General features: G+C 38.7%; 1 pseudogene; it reads left to right on the top strand.

Moving 5' to 3' along the window:
* The first annotated feature begins 485 nt into the window (after window positions 1–485).
* LOC103204767 overlaps window positions 486–7,431 on the top strand; it is a 169,866-nt pseudogene continuing 162,920 nt past the window's right edge.

Genomic DNA, 7,431 nt, shown 5'->3' with positions numbered 1-7,431 from the left:
TTGATCCTTTCATGTCACTTTGTTTTGTGACCTGTGCAGTTTTGCCAGACATGGCAATTGGCACTCGAACAGGGACCTGGAACAGAGCAGCAAGTGGCCATGAGAGGATACCCACTGAGTGGAAATCAAAGCTTTGTAACGAAAACGGGTAAGTGTGGGTGAATTCATTGTTTTTCTTTAAGCCAGGCTGACATGGGGAGTTTCGGATCCCATGAAAGGGATCGTTATATTTCTGTTCTTAAGGCATGGGTTCAGGCTAGAGATTTCTCTGTGTCTAAAAAGTAGTTGGAGGAATTTTTACAGTGTGCAGATCACTGTTGCCCTTGGTTTCCTCAAGAAGGAACAATTGATTTGACAACCTGGGAAACCATCGGTAGATAATGGATGAGCGTTTAAAGGAATAGGGCCAGAGGATTTTCTGGAGCGTGTATTTTTCTATTTGGAGCATTTTAAAGCTGTACTTAGAATTAGATAAGGGAGTAAGCATGGACATAGATTCTAAAGTGGAAAAGGAGAAAAGTGTGAATATAGATCCTAAACTAAAAAGGTTAAAATTGAAAGAGGAAATAGTTAAGCAAAAATTAGAAACTCTCAGAAATAAAGGAGGAAAGTTATATCCTTCCTTAACATTTTAAAATCAGGCTATTTCAGCTGTAACCATGCTCACTAGCGCTGCTCTCCTCCACCTTTTAACCTTTTTGCTCCCTCAGGGAAGCAAATTAACTGTTTAACATCCTTTTACCTCCTTTATCACCTACACAAGCTATGGTGCAAAAGGCGAGGGCCGTGGATGAGGATATTCCATTAGAATTGAAACATGTTTTTCTTGTAATAGAGTACACAGATTCACAAACTAATCAACCAATGCGAGGACATAAAGCATTTTCCTTTAAAACTCTTAAAGATTTGAAACAAGCTGCTGCCACCTATGGGCCAACATCACCATTTGTCAGAAGGGACTATTCCCTAGAGAAGGATATCATGCTTGGCAAAGTGGAGGGTCCGCGAAAAAGGCAAAGGTTCTCAACAAGATTGATTGGCACAGTGGCTGAAATGATGGGCTCAGGTATCACAAGAATGGTGGGGCTGGCACAGAGCCAGGTAGTGTTTCATTCTGTTGTATATAGGGTGGCTATGAGTAGGAGACGACTAACCACAACAACTAGAACATGGCCATATAGGCTAAGGATCACATGGTCTACTAGTTCTGTGGACTAATTGTTTCCATGTATTTTTGGTTTTCTTTGTTGTTCTTTGCTCTGGATGAGGAGAGACACATCGTTGCATCTAGATGGCCGCTTTCAAGCTTTTAAGACCTAGTTGCTACTCACCAAAGTAGGGTGTAGAACAAGGTTTTTGTGTAGTATGTTATACCAATTGAGGTTGATGTCTCTGTGACCATGGTCCCAAGTCCATGTCCAACTACTTCTCCCTCAAGGTAGCTGGCTGTGGCCAAGAAGGGAAACCTTGTCCCTTGTCAGCCTTATTATACACCCGGACATTCTTACGGCACATACAAATACACTTTTAGAAACATTGTCTGCCAACCTTATATATGGTCATGGACACACTACTCCCTGCCTAGACATAACTGATCATTCAGCCTGTCCGCCCATCTATCCACCTATAAATCAATGCTTGCCACCACTGACAACACAGTACTGCAGAAAGGTTCATCTCTGTCTGTACCTCCCATGTACCTCTCTCTGTCTTCCTCTTCTTCTATGCCACAGTGTTGATAACTCGCTTTTGGTACACTGCCTCTCCCTTCACCCAAATCAATACTTGTCTCTACCTAAACCAAAACCAAAATCAAAACCAAACTCACTGCTGTGGAGTCAGTCCCAACTCATAGTGACTGCTCCTTGGGTTTCCAAGGCAGTGTCTCTATGGAAGTAGATTGCCCAGTCTTCCTTCCAAGGACTCTCTACCTATCTAGCAATATTCCCTCCCCTCCCCTCCTATCCCTGGTAACCAAGAGAGAAAGTTTTTTGTCATATATAAACATTTCCTTGACTTTTTACAATTGTGAGCTGAAACAATATTTGTCCTTCTGTGATTGACTTATTTCACTCAGCATAACGTCCTCCAAGTTAATCCACATTATGCAGTGTTTTGCAGATTCTATATTATTCTTTAGTGTTGCATAGTATTCCATTGGGTTTATGTACCATAGTCTGGTTATCCATTCTTCTGTTGATGCTGATCTAGGTTGTTTCCATCTTTTTGCTATTGTAAATAGTGCTGCAATGAACATAGTTGTTATTGTTAGGTGCCATCGAGTTGTCTCCAACTCATAGTGACCCTATGCACAGCAGAACAAAACACCACTTGGTCCTGAGCCAGTTCCATGATTCTTGCTATACTTGAGCCCATTACTGCTGCCACCATGTCAACCCATCTCGATGAGGGCCTTCCCCTCTTTTGTCAACCCTCCAGCTTACCAAGCATAACATCCTTCTTCAGGGAATGGTCCCTTCTGACAACATGACCAAAGTATGTGAGACAAACATGGGTGTGCAATGAACATGGGTGTGCAAATATCTATTCTTGTCCTGGCTTTCACTTCTTTAGGGTATACACCTAGTAATGAGATTATGGGATCAAATGGCAGTTCTAATTCCAACTTTTTAAGGAATTGCCATACTACTTTCCACAGTGGTTGTATCATTTGACAGTCCCACCAGCAATGTATGAGAGTCCCAATCTCTCACATCCTTGCCAGCATTTGTTATTTTCTATCTCATTCAACTTTGCTATTAGTTCTGGGGCAAGATGGTATCTCATTGTTGTTTTATTTGCATCTCTCTGATGGGTAATGATCAAGAAAATTTCTTCATGTGTTTGTTGGCATCCTGAATATCTTCTTTGGTGAAGTGTCTGTTCATGTCTTCTCCTCATTTTTAAATTAGATTGTTTGTCTTTTTGTTGTTGAGGTGTTGGAGTTTTTACAAATTTTAGAGGTAGGTGCTTTGTCAGATATGTTGTTCCCATATATTTTTTCCCAATCTGTAAGTCCTCTTTTGACTGTTTTTTTTTTTTTTTTTGAGAAGTCTTTTGAAGCACATAAAAATTTAATTTGCAGAAGATTCCATTCATTTAGTTTATCTTCTGCTATTTGTGCATTTTGGAATATGCTTTATAGGCTATTTATGCCATATATTGTTGTTGTTGTTGTTATGTGCCGTCGAGTCATCCCTGATTCATAGTGACCCCTCCTTGGGTTGCCAAGGCAGTATCACTACAGAAGTATATTGTCCAACCTTCCTTCTGAGGAGTGGCTGGTGAGTTTGAACTGCCAGCCTTCTGACTAGCAGTCCAGTGCCTTAGGCACTATGCTACCAGAGCTCCTATGCCATATATTGTTGTTGTTGTTATGTTCCATCAAGTCGGCCCCGACTCATAGCGACCCCTCCTTGGGTTTCCGAGGCAGTATCACTACGGAAGTAGGATTGCCCAACCTTCCTTCCGAGGAGTGGCTGGTGGGTTTGAACCGCCAGCCTTCTGGTTAGCAGACAAGTGCTTTAGTCACTATGCTACCAGAGCTCCTATGCCATATATTAGGGCCCCTAAATTAGCTCTAGGAGCTCTAGCGGCAGAGTGCCTAAGGCACTTGACTGCTAACCAGAAGGCTTGTGGTCCGAACCCACCAGCCACTCCTCAGAAAGAAGGTTGGGCAATCTATTTCTGTAGTGATACTGCCTAGAAAACCCGAGTAGGGGTCGCTAAGAGTCGGATCGACTAGATGGTAGTGAGTTTGGTTTAGTTTTTAAATTAGTTCCTATCTTTCCTTGAGGAATTTTATAATTTAGGTTTCATATTTAAGTCTTTGATCCATTTAGAGCTTGTTTTTGTGTATGGTGTGAAGTATGGATTTTGTTTAATTTTTCTTCAAATGAATATCCAGAACCATTTGTTAAAGAGACCATCTCTTCCCCCATTTAATGGATTTCAGCCCTTTATCAAAAAATCAGCTGACCATGGATGGATTGATTTCTGGGTTGTCAATTCTATTCCACTTGTCTATGTGTCTGTCCTTGTACCAACACTGGACTGTTTTGACTACTGTGGCTGTATAGTAGGTTTTGAGATCTGGGAGTGTGAGACCTCCTTTGTTTTTCTTCCTCAATAGTGCTTTACTTATCCAAGGTCTCTTTTCTTAACATATAAAATTAGTGATTGATTTTTCCATATCCTTAAAGAATGTTGATGGGATCTAGATTGGGATTGCACTGAATGGTATGGATTGCTTTGGGTGGCATTGACATTTTCACAGTGTTCAATCTTCGTATCCATGAGCATGGTATGGTCTTCCATTTATGTAGATCTCTTATGGTTTCTTGAACTAGTGTTTTGTAGTTTTCTTTGTACAAGTCTTTTGTGCCCCTGGCAAGATTTATTCCCAAGTATTATATATATTTTTGGTAGCTATTGTAAATGATAGGAGCTCTGGTGGTGTAGTGCCAAAGGCATTTGACTGCTAAGTAGAAGGCTGTTGGTTCAAACCCACCAGCTACTCCTCAGAAGGAAGGTTGAGCAATGTACTTAGTGATACTGTCTCAGAAACCCAAGGAAGAGTTGCTTTGAGTTGGATCGGACTCCACGGCAGTGAGTTTATTGGTTTCCTCTTCATGAATCTCTTTGCTAGTGTAGAGGAATCTAACTGATATTTGCATATTTGCATGCTGATCTTATATCCTGCCACTATGCTAAATTTCTCTATTAGTTCCAGTAGGTTTTTTACTGAGTCTCTTGGGTATTCTAGGAATAGGATCATATCATCAGCAAATAGGGATAGTTTTGACTTCTTCCTTACCAATTTGGTTCCCTTTGATTTCCCTTTCTTGCCTTATTGCCCTAGTTAGGACTTCCAATACAATGTTGAATAGGAGTGGTGATAGAAGACATCCTTTTCTGGTTCCTGTTCACAAGGGGAATGGTTTCAATCTCTCTCCATTGAGAATAATGTTGGCTGTTGGTTTTGCATATATGTCTTTTATTATGTTGAGGAATGTCCCTCTACTCCTATTTTTCTGAGAGTTTTTAATCACAAATTGGTGTTGGATTTTATCAAATGCCTTTTCTGCATCGATTGCTGTGATCATGTGGTTCTTTTCTTTTGTTTTATTTATGTGATGGATGATGTTGATTTTTTTTTCTAATGTTGAATCATCCTTGCACACCTGATATGAACTCCCCTTGGTCATAATGTATTATTTTTTTGATGTGTCATTGGAGTCTATTGGCTAGAATTTTTGAAGATTTTTACATGTATATTCATATGTGATCTTGATCTGTAGCTTTCCTTTTTAGTGATGTCTTTGCCTGGTTTTGGTATCAAGGTTATGCTAGCTTCCTAAAATGGATTTGGGAGGATTCCATCTTTTTCTATGTTCTGAAATAGTCTGAGTAGAATTGGTATCAGTTCTTCTCAGAATGTTTGGTGGAATTTTCCAGTGAAACCATCTTGTCCAGGGCTCTTTTTTTGTTGGTAGTTTTTTTATGACCTGTTCAATTTCCTTTTTTGTTATGAGTCTGTTCAAATTTTCCACCTTGGTGTGTGTAAGTTTAGGTAAGTAGTATGTTTCTAGAAATCTGTCCATTTCTTCTAGTTTTTCAAATTTGTTGGAGTACAGTTCATAGTATCCTGATATTATCTTTTTAATTTCTGTTGGTTGTGTTGTGACATCACCCAATTCATTTCTTATTCATGTTATTTGTAGTCTTTCCCTCTTTTACTTTGTTAATATTGCCATTGGTTTGTCAGTTTTATTAATCTTTTCAAAATCCAACTGCTAGTCTTGTTTTTTTTTTTTTTCTACTGTCTTTCTATTTTCTATTTCATTTATTTCTGCTTGAATCTTTATAATTTCATTTCTTCAAGTAACTGTAGGCTAGTTTTTTTCTTTTGCTGCTTTTTTTCTAAGTGTTGGAGATTTTGGGTTAAAGTGTGATTTTGGCTCTTTCTTCTTTTTTGATGTGTGTATTTATTGCTATAAATTGGCCTCTGATCACTGCTTTTGCTGTGTTCCAAAGATTTTGATATGGTGTATTTTCATTCTTGTTTGATTCAAAAACTTTTAATTTCATGTTTTATTTATTCTATTATGCAATCATTTTTGAGGAGGGTGTTATTCAGTTTTCATGTGTCTGCTCTTTTTCCGTTCATCTTCCTATTGTTGATTTCTAATTTTGTAGCATTGTGATCTGAGAAGATGCTTTGCAGTATTTCAAAGTTTTTAAATTTATTAAGGCTTGTTTTGTGGCCTAACATGGCCTATCTTGAAGAATCTTCTATGTGCACTGGAAAAGAATGTATATTGTGCCATTGTTGGGTGAAGAGCTCTGTAGGTGTATATTAGGTCAAGTTGGTGGATTGTATTGTTCAGTTCTTCTGTGTCTTTGTTGAATTTCTTTCCAATTGTTCTATGTTTGATTGAAAGTGGTGTATTAAAGTCTCTTACTATGACTGTGGAGTCATCTATTTGTCTTTTCAATTCTATTAGACTCTGATTTATGTATTTTGGGTCGCTTTCATTGGGTCCATAGATATTTATTATGGTTATGTCCTCTTGTTCAATTGATCCTTTAATCATTATATAATGTCCTTCCTTGTCTCTTATGGTGGTTTTTGTCTTAATGTCAATTTTATCAGAAATTAATATTGCCACTCCTGCTTTTTTGGTTGCCATTTGCTTGATATATCTTTATCCAACCTTTGATGTTTGGTCTATTTTTGTCTTTGTCTCTAAGACGCATCTTTTATAGACAGCATATTGATAGGTTATGTGTTCTTTTGCAGTCTCCAACTCTCCATCTCTTGAGTGGTGCATTTAATCCATTTACATTCAGTGTAACTATTGACAAGCATGAATTTGTTGCTGTCATTTTGTTATGTGTTTTTTGTAGTGTTGCTGAATTCTCTGTTCCATATAATTTTCTGTGCTGAGCTCATTTTGTTTATGAATTGTGTTATCACTTCCTTCAGAGCTATTGTTTTAGTATTTGCTAAATATTTGTGCTTGTTTTCTTTATTTTATTTTATTTTATTTTTTTATTGTGATTTGGGTGAAGATTTACAGAGCAAATTCACTTTCCATAGAGCAGTTCACATATACTTTGTCTCGTCACTGACCACAGTTTACCACAATGCAACAGCTCCCTTCCCACTTCCTCCCCATGGTTACCTCTTCCCAGTGTCCATCCCTCCATACTCTCCTGCCACCTGAGCTATCTCCCTGTACATAAGCAGCCCTTCTTTCTCCCATGATTGTTCTCTCCAAGGTGTCCATCTACTTGAGTTAAATGTTTAACTCACATGCCTGTATTTTATTTGGCTGGAAACCACAGGTGTGGGTTCAATTCCAGACCTGAAGGGCAGCTAGGGGCCATAGTCTCAGTGGTTCCACCAGGCTCTATCGGCCCAGCAAA

This window comes from Orycteropus afer, unplaced genomic scaffold, assembly GCF_000298275.1.
Source record: "Orycteropus afer afer isolate SDZICR_OR568_19922 unplaced genomic scaffold, OryAfe1.0 scaffold00258, whole genome shotgun sequence".
Classification (NCBI taxonomy): Eukaryota; Metazoa; Chordata; class Mammalia; order Tubulidentata; family Orycteropodidae; genus Orycteropus; species Orycteropus afer.
The sequence above is the reverse complement of the archived record's forward strand: the minus strand, read 5'-3'. Positions and strand labels throughout refer to the sequence as shown.